This window comes from Manis pentadactyla, chromosome 9, assembly GCF_030020395.1.
Source record: "Manis pentadactyla isolate mManPen7 chromosome 9, mManPen7.hap1, whole genome shotgun sequence".
In the NCBI taxonomy this organism is placed as follows: Eukaryota; Metazoa; Chordata; class Mammalia; order Pholidota; family Manidae; genus Manis; species Manis pentadactyla.
Genome location: NC_080027.1, coordinates 110,275,077 through 110,300,346, shown reverse-complemented (window position 1 = coordinate 110,300,346; position 25,270 = coordinate 110,275,077). Strand labels below are relative to the sequence as shown.

The window sequence follows — 25,270 nt, the reverse complement described above, 5'->3', positions numbered from 1 at the left end:
CCCAACAGAACAATCTTCCATAGGAAAAATCATCCATCAAGGCTCCAACAGGGAAAGATGCACATTGCATCTCCTGTAAGAAATCGACTACCCTGCAACTCAGCCAATGGGCAGCTCTCATCACCCCGAACTCTTGCTTTTCTCCAGTGGACTTTTTTTCAAAACAACCCCTCCCCAGTTCCTCCTTGTTTCCCATGAAATAATGTTCCTCTCCTTTGTTGGAATTGCCTATGGTCTTGCTGTAGCTTACATGTCCTGAACTTCAATTCTTTGCCATTCCCAAATAAACCTAGTTTTTCTGGTAAAACGACTTTTACTTTTAAGGTTAACAATCTCATACCTCAGTTCAAGACATATGAGAGTTATTCAGAGACAGGTGTTAAGTTCCAGGAGCTCAGTGTCTTCTCCTTTGCTCTTTCTTCCCTAAGGCTGGTGTCCCTTAAGATCTTGTCTTGGTTATCTCCTCTTCTCAGTATACTCAGTACAATCTCTTTTTTCAGGATGACAGAGATCACCCCCTCTATATCAACGACTCTGAAATCTCAGACCCCAGCACCTACCTGTCTACTAGACACCTCTACTTAGAAGTCCATCAGGACACAGTAGCTTTTCAATAAGTCAGCGTTGAATGCCTGGCTGTCTAAACCCTGTAGGTAGGCAGCTCAGGCAGAGGTAAGCTCTGAGAGGTAAGCCTTGTTAGATTTTACAGCTCCCCTTTTACTGTTGCTTTGCGAGGCAGTTTGGAGCTGTGGAAGGGTCACAAGTCTCAGAATCACAGCCGTGTTCAGGTCCTGACCTTGCTCTAACATGTTTATCTATTTGTCTTTCTGACGGATAGAGGTCAAACTCTGAGGTCGGCAGTATGAAGTCCCATTCAGGATGCTGGATCTGATTCTGATGCAAGTAAGCTGAGTAGCTCTGGGCAAGTCCCTTTGCCTCTCCAGGTCTCAGGAAATAGTTGAATCTGATGATTTCTAAGGTTCTGTTCGACACTTACTGTCAGTGCGAAGCATTCTAGCACTTGTGGCTAGGACAGTTTTTTAGGACTAACAAACTGATCTTTTTGCTGGGAAGAGATACCATCAACTTCAGCAACTCGGCAAATTTCATTCTGTTTTTCTGTAACTTTGTCTAGACCTCTCTGAATGAGACTGAAAACTAGGTGTTGGTTTCAACAGTGCCCAAAATTCAGACTTATGTCATTTCAGATATACACATGACAGGCTTAAAGATGAAGGTAAAAATACCTCCATCCCACGCAGACACCTATATTTGTCTAACTTGTTCACTTTCCTGCTTCCTGAAATTTGGACTGGCAGGGGCAGCTGTTGCCTATGCACACAGAGCAACTGTTTCTCTGCAAGGGTGACTGTGCATAAAGGGAGCTCTAACTCCAGGTTGGCAACTGCTTGATAAAATTCCAGGTGAACAAATGATGTATTTAACTGAGCTATTATCTTTCAATGTATTCATCTTGGTAGGTGATTAGTTACTCTAAACCTGTTTGGGGGCTATCATTTATTTCTGATAGTCAATTGCATTTTAATCAAAGCAACATAGAACCTGAGCTGAAACAAGTCAAATGTGCTCAAACATTTATCAACACCGCAGTCCAGTAGCGTCCTGATCAACTCTCCCGTATCCTGCTCCCCAGAGGCAATTGCATTCAAGTCTTCCAGCTCTTTCTTGTGATATGTACTTCTGGATTTTTAAATATGCTCATACTGCTGTCACATGATGAATAATTGACATCTAAAAAAATTTTTTTACCATAGATGAGGTTTTAGATCTCTTATACACTCTTTTCTTTCTTTCATGCTTCTAATTCATCCAACAGAGAATTAAAAACAATATTCAGTGTTTAGATTATTACAATCACTGAAAGATTGTTCATGCTAAGCCAAGTAGTAGACTGTAATTTCAATCTTTTGTTTTTTCAGGTAACTCATGATTGCCTGCTCCCTCCTTCTTTTCCTCTTCCTCTTTCTCCTTCTTCATTATCTTTGTGTCCATGGCTAAATTCCCTGACACCATTCAACATCCTCTCCATACAGATTTCCATGTGGTCCATCCAGGTGTCTGTGGGGAATGGAGATAAATGCATTCATCTTGAAGCCTGCTATGTGTACAGCTCCTTTGGTTTCTGTAGACCTTCTTCTGGGAGCTTCTGTCCTCTGCTCCTCTTTGGCTTGCTCACCCCTGACCTGCTGCAAACTGTTGGCGTGGGGCCTCCCTTCCCAGTCATAACTGTAGTTTCCTTCCTCTTTTCCCTATGTTGCATCTCTTATTTCCTTGATTTATACCTCATTTTATTGAGGCACACTCTGTAAAAATTCCTGGAAGGAAGGGTACATAGGCAGTAAGTATTCTGAAATCTTGCTTATATGAAAATGTCTGTATTCTGTGCTCATAGTTCATTGGGACCTTTAGTTGGAAATAGATGAAAATAGTCAAAAAATTTTTTTTTTGTCTACTAGCTTCTAGTGCTGATGTTGAGATGTCTGTTGTGATTCTTATTCCCCATTTCTTATCTGTAAACTATTATTCTCTCTGGAAGCTTTTGTTTATCCCTAGTATGTTAAAATTCCATTATTATATACTTTAGTGGGAGTCTCTTTGTATTCACTGTGCTGTGCCCTTGATGGGTCCCTTCAGGCTGGAACTTTGTGTTCTTCAATCTCATATATATATATATATATATATATATATATTGGATGTCTTGTCTATCATTTTTCTCTATGTTTTTTTCTGGAACTCTCAATGATCACAAAAATAACTCCCTGGATTGATTCTCTCATTTTCCAATCTTCTTATCCTTTACTCTGCACATTTTTAAATACTTTCCATGAGATCCTTTCAACTTTATTTCTTACATCTTCCACTGAGTTTATTGTATCTTATAATAACCTTTTACAATAAAGAATTTTTCATTTCTCATAGCTCCTTTGGCTATTGTTTTTCCATCTCATCTTGTTTCATGGGTATGATCTCTTTCCTACCTCTGTGAAGATACTAATGATACTAAATCACATGTTCACAGTAGCTTTCTGCTTTCTGAGATGCCTCTGCTTCCTTCTGGTTGTTTTATTTCTGTTTGTTATTATCTTGATCTTTCATGTTGGAGGGCTTTCTTCACTAGCTGATGTTTCTGGTTGTCTGTTCTTATTTAAGAGTGATATTTGTCAATTTTAGGGTCATCAGGTGGCAAGTGGGCTTTTCCCACATAACCAGTCATATTTAAAAGGCATGAAATGTAGGGCAAAGGCCAGATCTTGAAAACAGGGTCAGTGAATTTCTAGGGTAAAAGTTCAATGCTTTTCCCTCTTTCATCTAGGGTGACTTTTTTTGTTTCATTCTTGAACTTTAGATATCATCAAAGGGATTGATAAGTGATTACCCCTTTGAAGTCATTTCAGATGCTGTCCACACTGTGGTACTGGATGTGAGGTTCATCTCACTGAGCCTGGAGAATACCCTTTTTGGAGGTGGGCACAAAAAAACTGCTGAAAAAGATTAAAAGAAAGAGTATTTGGGTCTTAGGACTACCCACAGAAACAGGATTGATGAAACTGTGCCCAGAGAGAATGGACCTATCGAATCCATATAAAATCCTAATACTGTATGACCTTGTGTTTGACTTTCAAGGGAGTAACTTCTTCCATTGTCACTAAATGATTACTGATGTTGACAAGCAAGCTTGCCGGCAACAGGACAATCATGTGGAAATAGAGAAACCACAGATAACACTATCTGCAAATAAGTTGAAATGTCTTCTCCCTGCTCTGAAAACTAGGAATTTTCAGAATTTAATCAGAAGGTGCCAGATCTGTGCTCCCTCAATTCCAGTCATGGCCTACCATGCAAATGTGTCAAGTCCTTCCTGAACCAAGAGGAATGCTTTTCTCTTTCATCTCTCCATTCATTTATCTACCCAACCACTACCTTTATCCTACCTGCTGGTCAAAGTCTAAGAAGCTTTGCTCAACTATTTAATTCTATTGATTTCTCCTTTCTTTAAATATATGAAGCATAGCTATTGGCACTAGGAATTGCAGCACTTAGTAATTCAGGACTTAGAGTGTCCTCAGGTGTGGTCACAAACATACATGCCTCCCAAGGGCTAGGCAGATAATGTAAATGAAGACTTCTCCACCCTCAGCTAATAGAGAGTTCTGGAGCCTGGAGTGAACTGGAGAATGGGTGCTCTCAGTAATGGGCAGCCACACCTTCAGTCTGGTCCACTGCTGCCTGTCAGGAATGCAGGACAAGGGTCATAGATCTTTCAGTGTTTCAAAAGAAGCTAGATATCCAGATTTTTATGTGATTTTTAAAAAACAATGGTTCACTTTTACCAAAACACTGTGTAGGGCAAACATAATGGTGTTTCACACTATAGATTTGCAGCTTCTGAAATGAGTTTTTTCTCTCCATGAGGTGATGAGTTTCTTGAGGTCATTGTTTCTGAATTAAACACAGCAGCTCCTACATTAACCAGCAGGCATAGGTGCCTGATCAGTGCTTGCCCAACTTTGCAGAGCACCACATCCACACCAAACAAAATTAGTGCCTCTGTAGCCTGTAGGTGGTACAAAGAGAAATCTTCTCCTAAACTCATTTATGTATTAAAGCACCACCCTACCTCCCCCACCCCCAAATCTGGTGGGTATTGATGCATTTTCCTGGCAGGTATAAATGAGATATTAATGGGTTCTCTACTACCTTTTCATAAGACCCTCCTTCAGCCTTCCATTCCTCTAGAGTAGTAGTGTAAATTCCCTACCTGTTCTTTATCAACTTGTTTGCTTCTCACTCATCCTTCCACACATCCCACTTACCAGAGGTCTCTCAGTAATAAGGCCACCAGTGACCTCCTTGATGTTACATGCAGTGGTGCTAATAGCGCTGCCCATCCTCTTATCTGACTTGAATGGGTCTGTAGCATTTGATGCTACTGAGTATTTCCTGCATCTTGAAACTCCTTTGTTCCTTAGTCTTTGGGGCTCTGCTCCCTCCTGAATTTTCTTTAATCTCCCTGGATACACCTCATCAGTCTCCTTTTCCTGCCCAAGCCCCATGATGCCAATTTTCTGCAGGTTTCATTCCAGGCCCTCTCCGCTCTCCTTCCACACATTCACCCTGCATGACTTTACCCTCCCCAGGACTCTCCCACACCCTGTTCCTCCCCATGGGTGCTGATGATGTCCAGTTCTACCATCTCCACTCCAGACTCATCCCATCAGCTGCCTTCTGGCAGTGTCTGTCTCCATTGATACTTCAAGCTCACATGCCTCAGGCTGAGCTCATTCTCACCCTGCCTCCCGCGGTTCCTCTTCCTGTGTCCCTGTTCTTTGCGAGAGGCACGCCATCCACCTAGTGGCCCACACGTGAATTCTGCAATGCCCACCCAGGGTTGGATTAGCCAATAAGCACGAAAACGCACGAGCTTGAAACGTCAAGAAAACACAACCAGGCTGCCAAAAACTTATTTTGAAAGAGTTTAATGCATAATAAAACTGTCGAAGTAGCTATCCTAAAGAAAACAGAAACTTTTTGAAATTCCTTATGCTTATTTTATGATTAGACTTTACTTTTATTTTAAATGATGTATGCAGGCGGGTGGGCGGGCATAACCTTTATCAGGGCTTAGACCCACTATGTAAATTCTTACTGTGGACCTGGATCATCCTCAGCCGCCCACTCTCCATGCCCAACTGGGTCCTAAGCCCTGTTGATTTCGCTTCATTGACAACAGTTGAGCCATCTCTACTATTACCTTCGGGCTTTTGCTGTCTGCTATCTGGATTGCTACAGTAGCCTTGTAACTAGCTCTCCCTTCCCATCCATCCTTCACAGAGCTGGGTATCTACTTCCTGTATATCACCCTCCTTCCTGAAATGTTTCCATTGCCAGGTGGTAACTTGAAGGGAAGATCCAACTATTTGGCCGTGCAGGCCCGGCTTCTCCTCACTTGGCCTCCTCATATCCACGCACTGTTTCATTTCTAACGTTCACCAGACTTCCCATGCTTACCCCCCCCTGCACCCCACATTCCCCCACCTGAGGAAAGGGCTGCACGAGCATTGAGAGAAACGGCAGAAGAATCTCAACCACACCACCCAGTTCTTAAAAGCTTCCGAAAGAGGAATAATCGAACATACAGAGGTAGACCCAGCCAGTCAGCCAAGGAATCATTTCCTTCTGCCCCTGGGATCATCTTTTGAGTTATGGCTTTTGCAGGTAGATTCATTACGGAGGCCACATGCAAAATAGGCCCATTGTCTTCTTTCTCTCAATGCTCTGCTCAGTCTGAGAGTCTTTGAGTCACCAGCCACGAGCCAGCCCTCTCAGCTGACAGAACTCATGTCTGCTGTAAACAGGGCCGGGAGAACGCTCTGTGTGCCTCCAGTCAGGACCCAGCCCTGCGGGGAGGATGGCGTTATCACTGGAGCCCCATCTTCTCCCCTCTCAACATTGTTTGCCCGTTTCCAGCAGGGGTCTAAAATGGGGATGGAGGGGGAGGCAGGGGAACACAGAGGACCGGGCTGTTTGTTTTCTTCTTTGTGTTAACAATGCAACATCTGTTCCCAGCCTGGCAGCTGGACCCCAGTGAAACCATGTGAGCATCCACTGCCCGCTGGATCGGGGGTGGGGAGCGGAGGAGGAGGAAGGAGCGAGGGTGCGGCGAGCGCTGAGGCCTCCTGAGTAGCGGCAGCCGCAACGATGGGAAGACCTTCCACGCCACTTGGCAGGCGGGCCCTGCGAGCCCACGAGCCGGGCAACCTGATGTTCTGGCTGATACACCTGCTGTAACGAAGGCTCTGAGCAGGGAACTGGGTGTCTTTAAACAAAAAATATCACTCAATTCAAAGGGAGGTGTTTACATGGTAAATCCCTAATTTGGCCCACGCACTTTGATAGAAAACTTCTTTGTTGACCTAGGAGCGGGGCTAAGAGACGTGTGGAGAGAGTACAGAGGGACCTGGGGGCTGGAGAGAGGGCAGTAAGAGCAAAGAAGGGCCCAGCCCCCCTGGCTTCCTCCCGCAGCCCCCCCGGCTCCCTCATTCTCTGATGCCTAGTGCCGGCTCACTCTAGAACTCAGTCTGTCTCTTCTGTCTCTCTCTCAGCATTTTTGTCTAGTCTAAAGACTGTCCGTGCCATAAAAATACTGACGGTTCCCCATTTATATGCCCAGCACAGCCCTCTGCCCTGACTTCCAGCCTCTTACATCCAACTGCCTGCTTATTGGCCCAGTTGGGTATCAGGGCACAGCCAGCTAGGCATTCTCCGAAGCAGATGCTGATGGCCTCCATCCTCACCGCTGGCTCGTCCATCATCATCTTCATCTCAGGTAATGCAGCTTCGTCCTCCCTTGACTTCTCTCTTACCCTCACAGCCCACAACACAACTGTTGGTAAATCCGGTGGACTTGACCTTCAAAACGTACCCCCGGATCCAGGCACTTCATTGCACCTCCCCTACTTATCACCCTGTTCCGAGCCATCATTCATTCTTACCTGTGTTATTACTACAGCCTCCTGATTGCTCTGCTTCCACTGGTGCCTCTCCCTCCCCGCCAGTCCATTCTAAACAGTCAAGGGGGTCCTATACACTGACTTGGAGCCCCCCCCCAGTGACGCCCCCTCTCCCTCAGAGTAGAAGCCGAGTTCTTACAGTGGTTTGCAAAGCGCTCTAGAATATGGCCTCCTGTGAGCTCCCTGACTTCACACACTACTAACTCTCTGTCAGCTTTGCTGGCCTCTGACTGCTTCTAGAATATGCCGGGCACACTTCCAGGCCTCTTCCTGAGCTGCTCTCCTCTTTGACTTTTGCTTATCATCCTCTCTCCTATTTAGGCTTTTATCTCAGCATTCTTAATCTCCTTTCTTAGTGAATTTTTCTCCAGAACACATCTCACCTAACAAGTTACATCTTCTACTTGTTTATTTTGCTATGGCCTCCTCGCAGTGATGCTTCAGGAGGGCAGGGATTCTTGTCTGCTTTGTGCTCAGCTAAGCCCCGGACACCTGGAGCAGTGCTTGGTACATAGAAAGCCCTCGATAAATATTGGATAAACGAATTAATTAAAAAATAAATAAGTGGATGCCTGACTCTGTTATTGTTTATGGCAGAATGACTAGACTGCTGGAGGCTCATCCCACATCCTCTGAATCAATGAGAAAGTGTTGGGTGAGTGTTTATTCTGGGTGTAACATCTTTCCTCCCCTGGGAAAAAGGTGGTCCAGGAAGGCAAGGAGGCTATTTACTCCTAGGGATCCATTATGGCTCTTGGGAAAGGGATTTGGGGCTGCCTCTAGTAAAGGACATGAACAAAGGTTTCCATTCCAGTTTACAGAGCTCCCTTCTGTTCCTTCTTAAAGAACTCGTGGGCAATGGCAGTAGATTACAGCTGAAGGAAACATGGACAACCGTCACTCGGACCCGAAGAGAAGAAGGACGCAAGCTGCAGGGTAAAGCCTAAACCCTGTCTCTCAGGAGCAGATGCACCTCTCTGCTCTGCAGTCTTTGCTGTCATCACCTGGGTCCTTCGCTTTGCATCCTGATGCATCAGCTTTCTCCATCCTCAGGGACCAGGGCTGGAAAAAGAAAACACGATCTAGGGGTCTTTTCCCGTGTTAATCAGAGCACTGTACATTTGCACAGTATGTTGAGAACTTCCATTTCATTCCTTGTGCATTTTTTGAACACCAATCATGTGCCAGGAAACTGTGCTAAGCATCAGCAATATTGAAGACAGCTCTGTGCAGCACAGTCAATGCTACTAAACATTCATGTAATTAAAGTGCCTCGAAATGTAGTGCACAGATATTATTTGCTTTTCACTGATTAGAAAATAGATCTGGACACTAAATGCTCAAGAATGCCTGGGGATTAGAAAAGCCCTAGGGGCTGGATTTGACCCCAGGTAGTTTAGTGGCCAGTCCAGAGCTCTGCCCTCTGTACTGTGTGTTACTCAAAGGAGGCCTCGGTTTACCTGCTCCAGAAGCACCCAGCAAAATAGTGTATGAGATGCGTTTGTCTTCAGATCTGCCTGCTAAGGTTGGAGGCAGGACCTAGATTTCTTTGATAATCTGTTAGGGTTCTGTCCCTCATGAATTTATCTCAGGTTTGCTACTTACTGGTGAGTGACGGAGTACTTAATTTCTCTAAGCCTTTATTCATGGGGGTGAGAGTAGTTCCTACATCAAAAGGTTAACCCTACAGGGGTTAATGAATGTATATTTGTAAAGCAGTGTATTAGTTTGCTAGGGCTGCCCTAACAAAGTGCCACGGATGGTGTGGCTTAAACGACAGAAATTTATTTCTCCTGGTCTGGAGTCCAGGATCAAGGTGCAGCAGAGCTGGTTTCTTCTCAGGCCTCTCCCCTCCGCCTGCAGAGGGCCACCTTCATGCTGTGTTTCAAGTGGTTTTTCCTCTGTGCACAGAAGCCCCTGGTGTCTTTGTGTGTCCTAACTTCTTTTTATAAGGACACCGTCAGACTGGATTAGGATTTATCCTAACCGTCTCATTTAACTTAGTCACCCTTTAGAGGCCTATCTCCAAACACTGTCACATTCTGAAATTATGGGGCTCAGGGCTTCAACATGGAAATTTGTGTGGGGCCCACAGGTTAGCCCACAACAAACCCCCAGAACAGTGCTTAACATGCAGTGTGTTAAATAAATGAATAAAAATAAAATCTAACATTCTATTTGGATCCCTGTTTGCAGCCTCGACTGCTTTTCAGGGGCTATGAGTTCTGTAAGTTCATTGCCATGTGAGCACCACTGCACGTACCTCTCATGTTCTAAATGCAATTCTCTCAGGCTTCCAGCATGGTTCCTAATGACTTTATACTATGGAGTTTTGGAAGATTCTGTTTGCTCTCTATCTAGTTTGATGATAACCCTTTTTAGCTTTTAGTCTTCTGGACTGAATGACCCCATGGCCCAGAAGGAAGACCCTAGCCTGAGAGTCAGACCTTGGATCAAGCCTCAGTTCTGCCACAAGCCAGCTTTGGTTAAGTCTCCTCAACTTTCTGAGCCATGGATTCTCCTGAGGAAGGCAGGAAGAATGAACTCCCTGTGCTACTGCTTCATGTTCAGTGGTCATTAAAGAAAGCATAGGGGTTAAGAGTATGGTCTTTGGCAACAACACAGATGTGGTTTAGAATCCCACCTCTCGCACTTTCCTGTTGGGTGTCCTTGGGCAAGTTACTTAACTTCTCTAAGTCTTGTTTCATCATCTGTACAATGAGAATAGTACTGTTACTTTGCTTCATGGGGGAGCTGTGAGCCTTACATGAAATATTGCCCAGAAGGTCTTCTTAGCACAGGCCCCTTTAATATAAGGCCTGGTACATGCTAAGTATGCAAAGTCCCTTCCTAGCTTCATTCTTTTCTCGGACATCTTCTCTGTGTGGGTCTTTCCAGGCAGCTAGCATCCCATCACCTGCCCTCTGTTTCAGGTGTAGCAAGGACTTGGTTTTGTTTATGGGGAGAAAAATGCTCGCTCTCTCTCTCTCTTTTTTTCTTATTCATGATGTTGTTCAGCATTTCATTTGCCTTTTTTTGGCCACAACAGTACATTCATCTCATGCTTTCTGCTGGGTCAGAAATAGAAAAATTCATCAGCAGACTGAACAGGCACACAACACTGGAACTGCTTGGAACTGCTTAATTAAGGTTTTCACCACAATCAGGATTTGAAAATCAGAGTCTGCAAGTATCTTTTCACTGGGGTTATTGTCATACTTTTTATAGCCTTTTATTATAGCAAAGTGCCAAATAATTTCTTTCTTTTAAAATTTTTGTCTACCCTTCACTGTGATGTATAATATAATTTAATGTATTAAGAGGTAGCAATAATAACCTTCCAGCATTAAATCCATCTTCCTTTTCATCCAAAGATAAAGTGAAAAATAGGAGATGTTATACTCCCTCCTTGCTAGTCAAGGCAAATATTAAATGTTAAGATTTCTTGGTCCCATTTGAAAGGCTGACAGATATCTCATCCCTAAGTATGAGTCATAGATCTTATATATTAATAGTTCTTGAGACAGTTAAAGGAAGAGATGGTTGAAGGTAGCGGTAAAAAATGGAGACTCCTTAAAATTAGTGACTCACTTTCAAACCAAGTGAAATAACAGTTCAACGGATTCATTTGGGAGAATATTTTGCTGTTCTAGGCTTATTCTGCTTCAGTTGTTTTAAAAACCAGAAATGTTAACACAGCTGAGATGGTTTCTCTAAGTGTTCTTTAAAAATACTTCTGACATTTCATGTAGAGAATGTGTGAGTTATTGCGGCTAACAGGATGTCAAAGACTCATCTAAATTCGATCAAATGACAGTCTGTCAAGTATTTGAAGATGGCTGTTACATGTCTTGGAAGTCTACAGTTTTCTTGGCTAAATATCTTTGCCTCCTTCCACTGTTTTGTAAATGACAGGGCTGTCCAATTCTGAGTGCTGTGTCTAGTTGCATTGCCTGTGTCTGTCTGTCCATCTGGAAGTACGGCACCCAGAATTGAACTTACCACTTCAGGTGTGGGTTGACCTGAGCACAATCAAGTGGTGCTTCCACAGTACCTCTTCAGAATTGTATACTTCCATTAATCTCAGCCACACCAGCATTCATTTGTCAACCATAATACAATGTTGTAGTCAATTAAAACCTCGAAAATACCTGCTGTTACTGTCTTCTCCCGAACTGGAGTGTTTTAAAAAGCTTCTTATTTTGAAATAATGATAGGTTCTCAGGAAGTTGCAAAAATAGTACAGAGAGGTCCCTTACCCTGATTTCCCCCAATGGTTAAATCCTAACCTTAATACAGTACCGAAACAAGGAAACTGACATGGGCACCATATGTGGGTACAGTTGTATGTCATTCTATTTTTTTGACTTAAAAAATACAAGTTTATAAATAACAAACACTTAAACTGCCTAAGGTGCTGTCCTCTTTTTCCCATACTGAAATCATTTGTACTTACATTGTCAGAGTTGGATTTTTGAGTTTCCATTTCACTTCAAATTTCCTCTCTTAACATTTCTTAATAACTCCTCTGCCAGAACAAACAACCAGACAGACAAACAGAAAACCCCTCCTCCCTCAGGATCCTCCATATTAGTAACATGGCACCACCACTTCCTCAGTTACTCAAATTAAAATTCTTTGAGACACACTGTTGCTTCTCCCGTTCACTCATACTCTATTTCCAATTCCTCAGCAAATCCTGTCAGTTTTACTTACACAATTTACCTCAAGGTGACTCTTTCTTATGACCTCCCCTCTGACCACCTTGGTCTAAGCCTTCATCTCTCCAGCCTCCACCATCTCTGGCCTCCTAACTGGCCTCTCAGTCCTCCTTTGGCATCTTGGAGACTGTTCTCCACGGAGGACACAGCCCCTTAAAGTAGTAATAGAAGCCATTAGCACTCTTCTGCTTAACATTTCAGGTGGCTGTCCAAATAATAGGGGCAAAATAGTTCTTTATACAGCACTGACTTCATGCCAGGAATGCTACTGCTTTATATTGACTCATTTAATCCTCACAACAACCTTCTGAGGCAGATTCTTGTGTGTGCCTTACATCCTATAGGTGAGGAATTCCTACAGCTAGTGTGTGGAAGAGCCAGCATGAGGCCTCAGGCCGGCCAGGAGCGCACACTGCGCTGCTCTGCCCTCTGCTCTGGAAGGAAGACCATGTGACCAGTCCCTGCTTAAGGGGTGGGAATTTTGGTCCACCTCCCTGAGGGAGAATTGTCTCCATAAATTACTTGAAATTCTTCTCCGTGGGAGATCTGTCTCTTCTCCATTTATTTATTTACTCAATCGTGTACTTATATCAGTATGGACTCATAGATATGTATTTTATACCTTGGATTATAATTCAATACTACTTTATTTTGTTGCTCAAATTATCCCTTGGGCCACTGGGAACTCTTCCAGTTTGCTCCTGTGTCCCTTTGATAGGGAGCGTGTCCACCAACTGGGGTATGTCCGTTAATACTCTAATTAGTGTAGGTCTTTTTATTTGTTGTTTCTGTTTGAGCACCTCCTTACTTCTGTCTCTACAAGGTGATTCAAGTTTACCTTGTATATTTCCTGCACTAGTCTGAGAAGCAGCCATTTTGCCAGAGATTGCTCTGTTTTTTAATAACACTTATCACTACTTGATATTATATCATATATTTATTTGTTTACTTGCTTTTTGTTCTTCTCTCCTTCGGTGATACTGCAAGTTCCATGAGGATGGGAACTTGGCTTTATTCATTGCGTATTCTAGCTGTAAAATAGTGCCTAGCACACAGTATATGCTCAGTTAATTTTGTTGAATTGGTTTCTGACCACAGGACCATTGGCTTTTTTCCTCTGAACTCGAATTTGCCTTCCAGAAATTGGGAATAAGTATCTCACCATTTACTAGTTTGGCTGTTCAGGGTTATATTTTCCTACAGTTTCCTTCATCTGTATAATCTTGATGGCTCCTTATTTGTTGACCAGTATTAAGGCTAGAATAGCAGTTCCTTGATTGCTTCCTCAATTTTTGTGTGCAAGAAAGGAATTTTTTTTAATTTACCCATATTTATGTTTTAACACACATTTGTTATACGTTACACATTAATTATATGTTAATATAGTAATGCATGTGTAGTTAATATGTGAATTTATGCTTTAACATCTATAAATGTATTTATAGCTACATGATACATGCTCTATCAAATCAACACTTGATCACTTAAGTATTCAGAGACACTAACATACACACTCATATGTTTACATTCACACACATATACAAAATATACAGACTAAGATGCACATATTGGCCTATATAGTAGAAATATAAAATGGGCACTGATATCAACACATTATTACACATGCTTACACATAGTCATGCATGTGCACTGACATACACATATGCACACAGGCACATTTTCACACACTAATAATACAGACTAATGCATTCTCACACCTACTGAAATGTTCACTAACTTAAATTGCTACATTGATGTGCATATATATACACACAACAGACACACTGACACATTTTTGACAAATATTAAGAAAACACACATTCTCTGCTGAAATTGACATATTAATAACAAGTGTGTGTAAAGTGTACAAATATATATACTCTAAGCTTTCATTGCTGCTATTTGTGCCTGAATGTGTATGAATAATTATATGCTAAGTTTCTATGCAAATTCTAAGGGCCAAGTCCCTAATCTGTGCAGTTTAGAAGATACATCTTCTAAATAAAATATGAGAATGAAGTAGCCTACCCAAACACTTTTGGATAGGTGTTCTTCTTTTTTAAGACGGAGGTATCTGTATGCTTTTTCAAACAAGCTCCCTCTGATCCCCTAAGTGTCATCAACTGACTTCTTAATGATCTCCAGAAGTATGCCTTGGGTTTCCAAAATGCATTGAACCCCTCAGCCTCTAGCAGTAGACATAAAGGGCAGGAGACACAGACAGCAAATATCAGAAATTACCTTTGGGGAACTGCTACAGTGTCTGTGCTGATCAAGTGAGCATGGATTATACGGACAACAGACATCGGAGCCTATGTCTAGGAATGACAGCAGCCCAAAAACACCAAAAATAACCAGGGGCCTTCAACTCCTCCAAGCAAATATCCTAGCACTCAGAGGGCAGTCTTCTTCCCTGATGGCGAATGTTCCATAGACGACCTTTTCTATAATGTCAAATGACTCTCTTCTCTGGTAATCCTGATGGCCCGTAAGGAAATCAGGAAGTTAGAAGGTGGAAGCAAATGCCTTCACGATTCTGTCTATCCATTACCTGCAGACAAAGGGAAAAATAGCCCCTGCAGGGCTGTAAGCAAGATCACTTCTGAAATGGCCCATGATGCTGTGGAAGTCACCTCTGCAGAAATGAGGGGCCCTGGGTAAGAGAGTGGGGAAGGGGAGCAGAAAATCTTTCTGTATATTGAATTATCCAACAAGAGCAAGGGTGGAGAGAAACAGTTGTGTCAAAGAGATAGCAAAGAATTTGCAGAATCTATTGGCAAAGGGCTCCTGGTTTATGCAAATCAAGTGACATCGGACATCATGGTCTCTGTTATGACGACCTTGAAAGTGCAGAGTTCCGGGAAGCCAGTTCCAGCCTGTGCAGGCCTGAAGACAGTGCTGTTAGAACACACAAAGGAAATTGTGTCCGATTTGATTGATTCCTGCATGAAGAACTTTCAGTGCTTCGGGGCCCTGATGACTGACTCAGACCTTGTCTCAGAGGTCAAGAGAAATCTGTTCAACTATGGGAAACAAAATGCTGCAAATATCATGGAAGCCATGCTGAGGTGTCTGGTCAGGGATCTCCTTGGTGAGAAAAGGAGACTAAGTCCCAGAGTTTTTCATATGCCTCTTTGACAGCTGGGTCCCACAATCCCAAATGTAAGAATAGAAGTCTTGAATTCTCAGCCATGAAAGCTGTAATGAAGGGGAAGGACAAGAGCAAGGTAAAAACAGCAGTGCAAGTCATTGACCAGAGCTGAAAAAGTCAGTGAACATATCCTCAAGGAGAGCCTGATCATGTGGAACCGAAAGCCAGGAAACCAGGGAAAGGTGATTAGCAAAGCGCATGCCAATAAAGAGAAAAAAAGAGAAAAGCTCAGCCCTTCCACAGATTCACTGGCAAAGGACTTGATTGTCTCCACCCTTAAGCTGATCCAGTACCAACTGACCCAGCAGGCCAAGGGCGAAGATGCATTTGAAGAAGACTGTCCTGGAACTTCCCTGGGCTATATGCTCAGAGTGCCCGTATGAAGAGTGTGGAAGTGGCCAGAGTGCCAAGGCACTTTCAGTGAAACATCTAGAATCTCCCGGAGCTGCCGGGCCTTCCACCTCTCTACAGGAGGATCAACAGGTGGACTCTCAGAAGCTGGCTATGTCACACATTGTTCTAATGCTGATTCAGAAAATGCTTAGTGATGGCCCCTTCAACTGTGACGAACTATCTGAAGGTGACAACAAGCATTCTGAGCCCAGAACAAACAAAGCAGCCTCCATGTCCAAGAGGCCTGACAAGGGGGAAGACAATCCCAGGACATGCTTGAATTTTACTTTATCACTGGGCTAAAGCAAATGAATTGGCAATTTATAGATCAACAGGTAGAATCTGTGATGAAACTGTGCCTTGTCATGGCTAAGAATAGCAACAACAGGGAGGCCCCTGCCGAACTGGAAGCAGCAGCAGCATTGGCAACCAACCACATTTCCAGGTCGGTGGTCCCAGATGTAGTCACGATGTTGCGATGCCACAGAACCATCAAGACTCCCTTGGGCCTGAAGTCATCATCAGTAATCAGCGCTCAGCAAATAGCTCCAAGCTGTCCTGCAGTGGATGGCAGCCTCCCGGTTTAATGTGGCCATGCTCTACTTTATGGGAGATGATGATGGACAACGTTGGCATTTTGATCTATGTTATTAGAGGAAGGTAGAGGAAAAGGAAAGCCATGTCGGCAGCTTCCAGTCTTGATATGTGGCAGGCTTTACTCTGATCCTAATATCATGGGTGGGAAGGTCGCTGGGAGATAGTTCACCTCATCCACCTGGGTCCCTTCTCCAAAAGCATCATGTGACTCAAGATCACTCTTCTCTCCACAGGTTCCTGAAGTTTCAGCTAAGGCAGCAGAGTAAGGGTACAGCGTAGATCTTCTTCAAGACGTCGTGAAGTCTGCTTGGCGGGACCCTGGACACAGAGAATAGCAGCTGTTTGCAGAAGTGGATTGAGCAGAACTTTTGTGAGTTGACTGAAGACAGACGAAGTTGTTCCCTTTGAGACTATGAGCTGCTGCTGGGAGGAGATGAGGGAGGTAGCAAGGACTTTGTGGGAAGCAGGGCAAGTGGCGGCGGCAAGTGGCAGGCGGCAGGCAGCAACAGGTGAGCAGCAGGCGGCAAGCGGCAAGTGGCAAGAGGCGAGCAGCAGGCGGCAGGAGGCAGGAGGCAAGAGGCAAGCAGCAAGAGGCAGGAGGCAGGCAGCAAAGGGTGAGCAGCAGGGGGCAGGCGGTGAGTGGCAAGAGGCGAGTGGCAGGCGGCAAGAGACGAGCGACAGGTGGTAAGAGGCGAGCAGCAAGAGGCAGAAGGCAGAAGGCAGGCAGCAAACAGCAGGCAGCAAGAGGCGAGTGGCAGGCGGCAGGAGGCAGGCGGTATGTGGCAAGCGGCAGGGTGCAAGAGGTGAGCAGCAGGTGGCAGGTGGCAGGCGGTGAGCAGCAAGAGGCGAGCGGCAGGTGGTGAGAGGTGAGCAGCAGGCGGTGAGCAGCAGGCAGCAGGGGGCAGGTTGTGAGCGGTAGGCGGCAAGAGGTGAGTAGCAGGAGACAGGCGGCAGGCAGCGAGTGGCAGGTGGCAGGCGGCAAGCGGCAAGAGGCGAGTGGCAGGCAGCAGGAGGCTGGCGGCAAGTGGCAAGTGGCAGGCAGTGGGCGGTGAGCGGCAGGTGGCAGTCGGTGAGCAGCAAGAGGCGAGTGGCAGGTGGTAGGAGGTGAGCGGCAGGGGGCAGGTGGTAGGCGGCGAGCAGCAAGTGGCAGGTGGCGAGCGGCAAGTGGCAAGCAGCAGGCGGCAAGTGGCAGGTGGCAGGTGGTGAGTGGCAAGAGGCAAGCGACAATAGGCAGGAGGCAGGTGGCAGGCGGTGAGTGGCAGGCGGCAAGCGGCAAGAGGCAAGTGGCAGGTGGTGAGAGGCGAGCGGCAGGCAGCAAGAGGTGAGCAGCAGGAGCAGGCGGCGAGTGGCAGGCGGCAGGTGGCAGGTGGTGAGCAGCAAGAGGCGAGCAGCAATAGGCAGGAGGCAGGTGGCAGGCGGTAAGTGGCAGGTTGCGAGTGACAAGAGGTGAGCGGCAGGTGGTGAGAGGCGAGCAGTGGGCGGCAAGCGGCAGGTGGCAGGAGGCAGGCGGTGAGCAGTGGGTGGCAAGAGGCGAGCGGCAAGAGGCAGGCAGTGGGCGGCAGACGGCAGGCGGCAGGCAGCAGGCAGCAAGTGGCGAGAGGTGAGAGGCGAGGAGCGGCGGGCCCCGGAGGAGCGCCTCGGAGGTGGGTGCGTGGGTGACGTGGGGCACAGTCAGGCGTCGGCGGCGGGGATGCAGGCCGCGGAGCTCCCGAGGCAGGTAGAGGCAGGGGCGGGCGGTGGTCACGGACGACACCGTCGGTGGGTGCGGGCGGGCGGCAGGTGTCCTTGGCTGGCGGCTGCCAGGTGGCGGGTGCCCCCGGTAGGCGGTGGGCTGCAGGCAGCTGCGCCTTGGCGGAGGGCGACATTGGCCAGAGGCAGCGCGCGCTGGTGGCAGTTGCTCGGCAGTTGGGGGCAGGGGCGGGCGGCGCCCAAGAACGTGGTGAGCGGGTGCTGCGGAGAGGCGGTGAGGAGGGCGGCAGGTATCCACGCCACAAGAAAGGAATTTAAAGAGGTTCTGCTTTCAGGAAAAACAAGATTTACAATAGATTTCTGGATAATTGACAATTTCCCATCACATCCACATTCTCTCTGCTGTGTTAGGACAGCACCATTCTCAGGTTTCTCTCTTCTTTAGCCACCCTTAAATTGTCCCCCTTGGGCTTCCATCCTTGAGTCCATGAATATCTAAAACTTGCCGTGTCTACTAGGTCTAGCAAATTTGCAAAAGTACACCGTTCTGTGGCCATGTTACAGTTGCCAGACACTGTCCACAAAGTCTCTGGAAACTCCTTAAAATTTGCATTCTTATATGGAAAATTCCAGTTTAGTTTGTTACTTAAACTCTGGTATAACTACTGAACTGTATTATGTATGCCTTCTTCTTAGCCATTTTCCTCTAAGGTCTTTCATTGTTCCCCCTAATAGTCTTCATAGAGTGCAATTTTGTATTTTTAGAGAGATGTCTCCTCATTCTTCAAATACTAGCAAAAAATCCCTTTGTTCACATAAATGGGTATCCTTTCTGTCACCTTCTTCCTGGTTCTTGTTAGACTTACTCTAACTTTGGCCAGAATGTCATCCTTTCTTGTTGATAATAAGTCAGAATGTTAAATCCTGTGGGGGGTTTTATTTTGATTTTGCTTTAAGTGCATTTTATTAGGCATCTTTTCTCTTTGCACATTCTGAGGTGGACTTGGAAGGTGGGTAGTGAAAAGGGCTAAGGAGAAAACATAAAGCTGGCAAGAAGTCTGTGAAATCTAGGATTGGTGGTGGTGGTGGGATTTCAGATAGCATGGCCAGGGTAGGACTCACTGAGAAAGCCTCCTTCCAAATAATGCAAATTGATGACATTTTTTCACATCCGTAAAAATGATTTTATTTCATTTTTTTTAAAGGCAGCTAATGGCAGCTGACTATTATTTGAATCTATTGAGGATGGTGGTACGGGCTTTGCTTGCAGCAAGAGAGATTGCAGTCTGAGAGAAAGGCGAATGGGATGTAAGTGCAGATAGAACTACTCGTGGTGGGTCCCCTTGTCCCCTGCTCTGATCTGACCTGACCCTAATTAAGAGTCCTTGGTGACTCCTGCAGTGTCCGCTGTAAGGGTGCTTCTAAGGATATATCCATCATGTTGCTCAGCGCCCCTTTTATGAAGACCCTTCAGGAAAAGCTTTTCTGAGTTTTATTGTCATGTTTTGTTCAATTATTCAACAGATACTCACTGAGGGTCCTATTAAGTGCCTGACTCCATCCTAGGAGAAAAAAACCAGACCTCTGTGTTCATGGACCTTAGCAATGGGGGAAATAAATATAAATAAATTATCAAATCAGTAAACTAAACATTTTCAGGTTGCGATTAGGTACTTTGAAAACAAAACAAAACAGATGAAGCAATACCCTCTTAGGATAGAGGGGAAGGAGATAGCTTTCCATTGGGCGGAAACCTTTTCTCTGGGGATGGGACTCTGAGCTAAGACCTGAAGGACAAGAGCAAGTTAGACACGCAAAGCTCCGAGGAGAGGGCATTCCAGGAGGAGAAGGAACACAGTGCAAAGGTCTTGAGTCAGGAATGACCTGGTGCATTTAAGGAACAAAAAGGAGACCCGAGTGGCAACAGTGTGGTGAGGAAGCAGGGAGATGCTAGCTGCTGAGATCGAAGGGCCCAGAAGGACCCACAATCAGCTTTTCTAGGTGGAGGGAGAAGCTGCTAGAGCTTAGAAACACACCAGGCCTGCTCTGCCGTGTTTATCTTTCGGGCCCCATGAACTGAATATCTTACCCATTTCCCTTTCTCCTCCACTGCTCAAAAGCTTAGGGCCAGATTTGCAATTTTTGTTAAGTGCCTGGCAACCTGCATTTTTATTAACATCATTCCTGACCCATCTTGTGCTCAATTCTGTGTGTCATTTTTCTCTCTCTCTCTAACATGTCTTCTTGTACCTAGTCTGGGTTTCTGTTATCTTTGGGTAAGTCATTTCAAATATTTTTTTGGATGAAGGTAGGTGTGCAGTACATACATACGCCAGCACTGGTGAAAGGATGAGGGCAGTGACATCTCCTTCATGAAGCCTTTGGAAATAGGCTAGATATTTATCTGTCCAGTTGAATTCAGAGGCTGGCTCCTCTCTGACTTTCTGCTCCTTGGGTTTTAGCCTGTGGCTATGGGTTTGGCAGGGACTACATCTACTCTCGTTATTTGCAGAAGGGTAATCTCCATATTGTGATGTATGTCAGCAAGTCCAAGAGCTCTTTTTCCGAGTACTGACGTGGGGAAATTATCTTCACTCCTTGGAACAAAAAGCCTACCCTACTGGGAACATTCAGCAGATGAATTTGAAAACTTCTTTCTCTGTGGTTTTTCCTGAGGATGTCAGGCAACCAGAAGGTACAATTGAAATGGTCTGTTGGATAAGAAATTCCTTGAAGCATTGTGGTCAAGAGGAGAGTAAAAAATTCCAACCTCTTACTCTCCTGAGAGTCGGGACCTCACAAACAGCTGGTGTAAAGGTGGCTGCACAGATGGAGCCGAGAGGAGCAACAGGCAGTGAGAACTGGGCTCTTCAGACAATTTCCTCTTCTTGATCCTCCTTTGGCCTGTGTTTGTGGTGTCCACCATTCTCCTCGTTAGCAGTCTCAGTTCTTCAATCATCCTTGGCGTCCCTCTCCCTCCACCCTACTGGTGGCCAAGTTCTATCTGCTCTTTCTTTTGAATCTGCATCTTGCTTTCTGTGCCCACAGACACTCTCTTTCTCCGTGCTTTCAGTAAAGATCTCCATACCTGTTGCCATAGATGCCTAATGTTTTTCTCCACCCCTAGCCTCATCTCCCTTTAAGCTAAATTCTTCTTAAAAGAGCCCCTTCCTCAAAAGTCTTCCATGACTCCCTGTATCTACTGCCTTAAATTCAAACACCTTTGGCTTCGAACTCACCTTCCTCCATTCATTGCTCTTCCCAAAGTGATCCCAGATGCTTTTTCTGATCTTATCTACCACGACTCTGCTACATGTGTTCCTATACTCTAAGCAAACTGTCTTCCTTGCTATTTTCAAAACAACTAAATTTTCTAATCTCATGCTGTTACTCATCTTGTACTTTTTACCAGATATGCCTTCTTTCTAAATCTATTATTTAAAAATATGCACAGGATTAATGGCATGTTTCCTGAGTCTCCCCAAATAAATGCAGTTTTCTGCTCCTCAAACCTCCCCCGCACTTTACTATTTGCCTCTAGTGGAATTTTACACATTTTGCTCCACACTAATTATTTTTCTTATTGATAGTCCTGTTACAAGGGGCATAAAACTTTTGTTCTCCATAATCCTTAAAGGAGACCTTGCACAGGATAGGTACTCAGTAAATATTTATGGAACCCGAAGCATGTTCTTAACTATCCTATGGTGATTCCGCAGCCACCTCTGTAGGAAGGGAAGGAGGAAGACAAAGATGAATACCACCGGGAGTTTGTGCCTGGCCACCTCAAAAGATATAAGATGGCTCCAGACAAAAATGGGGACTATTCTCCAAATCCCAGATATCTAAGAAGCCACAGAGCAGTTTTAGAATTCCAGAGAAATGTAAGTTTATTCCAGAAACTCTCTGAAGTGCCAAAAATAACTGAGATCTCAGGAATTTACCCAGACTATGTGGAACTGCTGTGGGCCTCTCTGAGTGTCGTGGTCTCCATAGGCACTTAGCTCACGGGTGATCCCAGGTATGACAAAACCACCCTGGGCTGACCTCAGTCCCCGGGACATCTCTAGCTCTTGACTGAGCTAGAACTTGAGGACTTGAGAACACAAGCCAGGGACTTTGTCACATTGTGGTAACCATTCTGTTCTTTCTTGTCTAAACTGTCATCTAAAAAAAAGGTAAGTGTGTGTGTGACTTGGGCAGAGGCAGAGGAGATGCCCTTACAGGTTCTCTCTAGGTCAATGGACAAAGAGGCCAGAGATTATTCTCCAGGTAATAAAGTAGTATATTTGTTTGCTTTAAAATAACTATCTTTCTCTAAATCTAATGTTAACCTGAGCCAAAATTGCCTCCCTTCATTCCCTCCAGATGTATTTATTGAGTGCTCGTTAGATGCCAGATGCTTTTCTGGACTTGGGACACACCACTGAACATTACAAACATCAGATCCCTCCAAGGTGATCCGGGCCGTCTGCCGGTGGTGACCACAGGCCTGTCCGTGTTCGCTGTTGGTGACCCCCTTTTGAATATAAGACAGTCATACTCAGTGAACAGTATAAGACGTCATGAAGGAGGAGCTGGGTGAAAGCAGGGAAAGAATTTGAATATTAAGTCTTTATTGGTGTCATGCTTTCCCATGTAAATATCTCATTGAGAGGCTGCCTGCCCATGTGGCTAAGCCCACAGGGGCACAGGTTACTACCAGCCCTTCTGTAAGCCTTCGTGGCAGACTTCATGTGAGCCTACATGCATGTTTCTCAAGTCATCACATCTCCTCTAGCCCCTCCTCTCCAAAATAAAAAAAGCAGAGGGCATATTTCTTCCTTATTATTGTGCCTTTTCATGCTGCTTCTCACATCTGGCTTCTGCCATAACTGGCAGCAGAAGTGCTGACCTATCATGAGAAAGACTTTCTGGGGACACGTGGCTTGTGCGGCAGCAGCCACAGCAGCAGGAAGTACAGGAAATCTCATGAGACGGTCTGTCCTTGAACCCTTGCCAGCCTTCTCCCGCGGACTCATGAGATTAAGAGAAGCCTCCAAGTTGCAGGGGAGGTAATTGGAATAGAGTCCCAGTTTTCAGCTCTTTGAGGTTCGCCCATAACCAGCAGGAAGACCACCGGGCACAACTGTTAGGCTCCACCATAGCCTGTAGCCATGGTGTTATATGTTGAGATACTTTCTATTGTAATGGTTCCAGGAACCCAGGGAGCCCAGCAGTTAATACCATCAGTAAAGGGCATCAAGTAAGGCCTTCTTTGCACGAGCTATAACGTGTTGGCTCGTGGAAACTCTGCTGCAGAGTCCAGGGAAGTCATGGGAAAGGGGAGGGACCGTGGACTGTTGTTTTGTGAGACAACGAGGTAGCTGCTTCTAAGGAGCAAAGGGAGCAGTCTGACTTCTGTGGGGGTCTCAAGATGAGTCTTATACAATTGGACAGTTTAGCTACCTAATCACATGCAAATACGAGCTCTGGGATGAAGATACTGGCCCCAAGCCAGCAGACTTCTGAAAGTTTCATTGCTTATAATTAAGAGGGCAGGGGGAGAAAGAAAGAGAGAAAGAATGAGAGAGAAAGGCAAGAAAGAGAGAGCGAGAGAGAGAGAGAGAGAAGAAAGAAAGAAAAAAGGGAGGGAGGGAACAAAAGACAGAACTTTCCCTGCCACATCTTCGGCAAGTGTCCTTTCCAGATACAGCAAGCTCCATTCTGAGAAAGGGCTGGGCTTCTCCGCCAGTGTTTACCGAGAGCGCTGTGCTCACCAGGCAGGGACACTGGCCCTGGGCCGAATGCTCTGAGCCGCCCAGTCTGCCCAGGCACATGTCCAGTTACAGCACCCTTCCCTTTGTGTTAGGGCACATTTGATCCTTGGGTACATACCTGGAGAGCTGCAAATTCCGGGGAGGTTTAATTCTGACTTACATACAACAAAAGCCCTGGGCCAGGCACAGCCCCAGCCTTAGAGAAAGCATCTAATGAACCCAGTGGATGTCTTCTTCAGGAATGACTGGTACGTAACCTAAAATGAAGGAAGAATGAGAAACAGGTTGAAATATGGCCAGAGACCAGAGACCGACCCTGATCAACCATCACTCATCAGTCTAGGATTCCAGAAACTCCCTCTGCCCCTTCTCTTGCCTGCAGAGGAACTCCTCCCCAGCCTGAAAACATAAAGAGCAGAGCTGGAGATGGACCGAGGCTTGGTGGATTACGGCCTAGAATGGGCCCTACCAGTGGGGAGCCTAGGGCTGGGGTCCCCACCCTGTGCTCAGTTGAAGAAAAATCTTGCTCGTCCACCGGGCACACTAATAATGTGCCTCTGGCAGGGGTGAGAAGGTTCCTAGGCTGCTGGTCATTTGTGTGGCAGGTATTACATAACCGAATTATGAAACGCAATTGATGATGTGTTTGCTTAATATGCTTAGTCTTTCTAAAGAAAACACAGATATGGCTACTTTTAAATGGATTTCTATCTCCCTGCTCCCCACCGCACACAGCTAGCTTGCTGCTCTGACCCACTCTGCACATTCTTTTACAATCTATAATCAGGCTGTGAGGGCAAGCATTTCTTTAGTAGGCATATAATACAGGTAATAAAATGAAAGATGTATTCAAAACATCCTTTGCCAGAGCCCGGTAATGACTGGTTTATTTAAGATAAATTTTCTTCTGGGTGGGGGTGGGAGATACAGAGGTTTTATCACATCTTCTGGGCAAATGCTGTCAGCTTCCCAGTACCACCCCCACCCCCCAAAACCAAAAACACACAGGAAACCTTGTCACTTTGGTTGTTTACAGGCCAACCAGATACGTTTTCTGATCAGCATCTGTTAACCCTAGGACTGTTGTCAAAAGTTGCATTTTTTTGGTTTTGTTTAAGGTTATACCATAATTATAAAAAATTTGGGATAAAATTAAAAATTCCAAGTCTCTGCCCAAGGCCAACACATTTCTAAAAAACATCCAAAGTAACAATATTTCTGCCATAAGAACGCTAGCAATGTGTACGTCTCTCACCTGCCTTCTCTGATCCTTCTGACTGAATGACGTAAGTTGGCTCCATTTTATCACCCTCACCACACACCGTGGAGATGTGTCACCCGATCCCCCACTGAAGGAGGACCCAGCTGAGGGTGGGCGGTTGGCCCATAGACAGCACTTCCTGTGGGCTCCCTCAGGGCTCCCTCAGC

The 25,270-nt window shown here is 45.4% G+C and overlaps 1 pseudogene; it reads left to right on the top strand.

Moving 5' to 3' along the window:
• Nucleotides 1-6,720: 6,720 nt before the first annotated feature.
• LOC118925974 (A-kinase anchor protein 4-like) lies at nt 6,721-17,063 on the top strand (annotated as a pseudogene).
• Nucleotides 17,064-25,270: the final 8,207 nt, after the last annotated feature.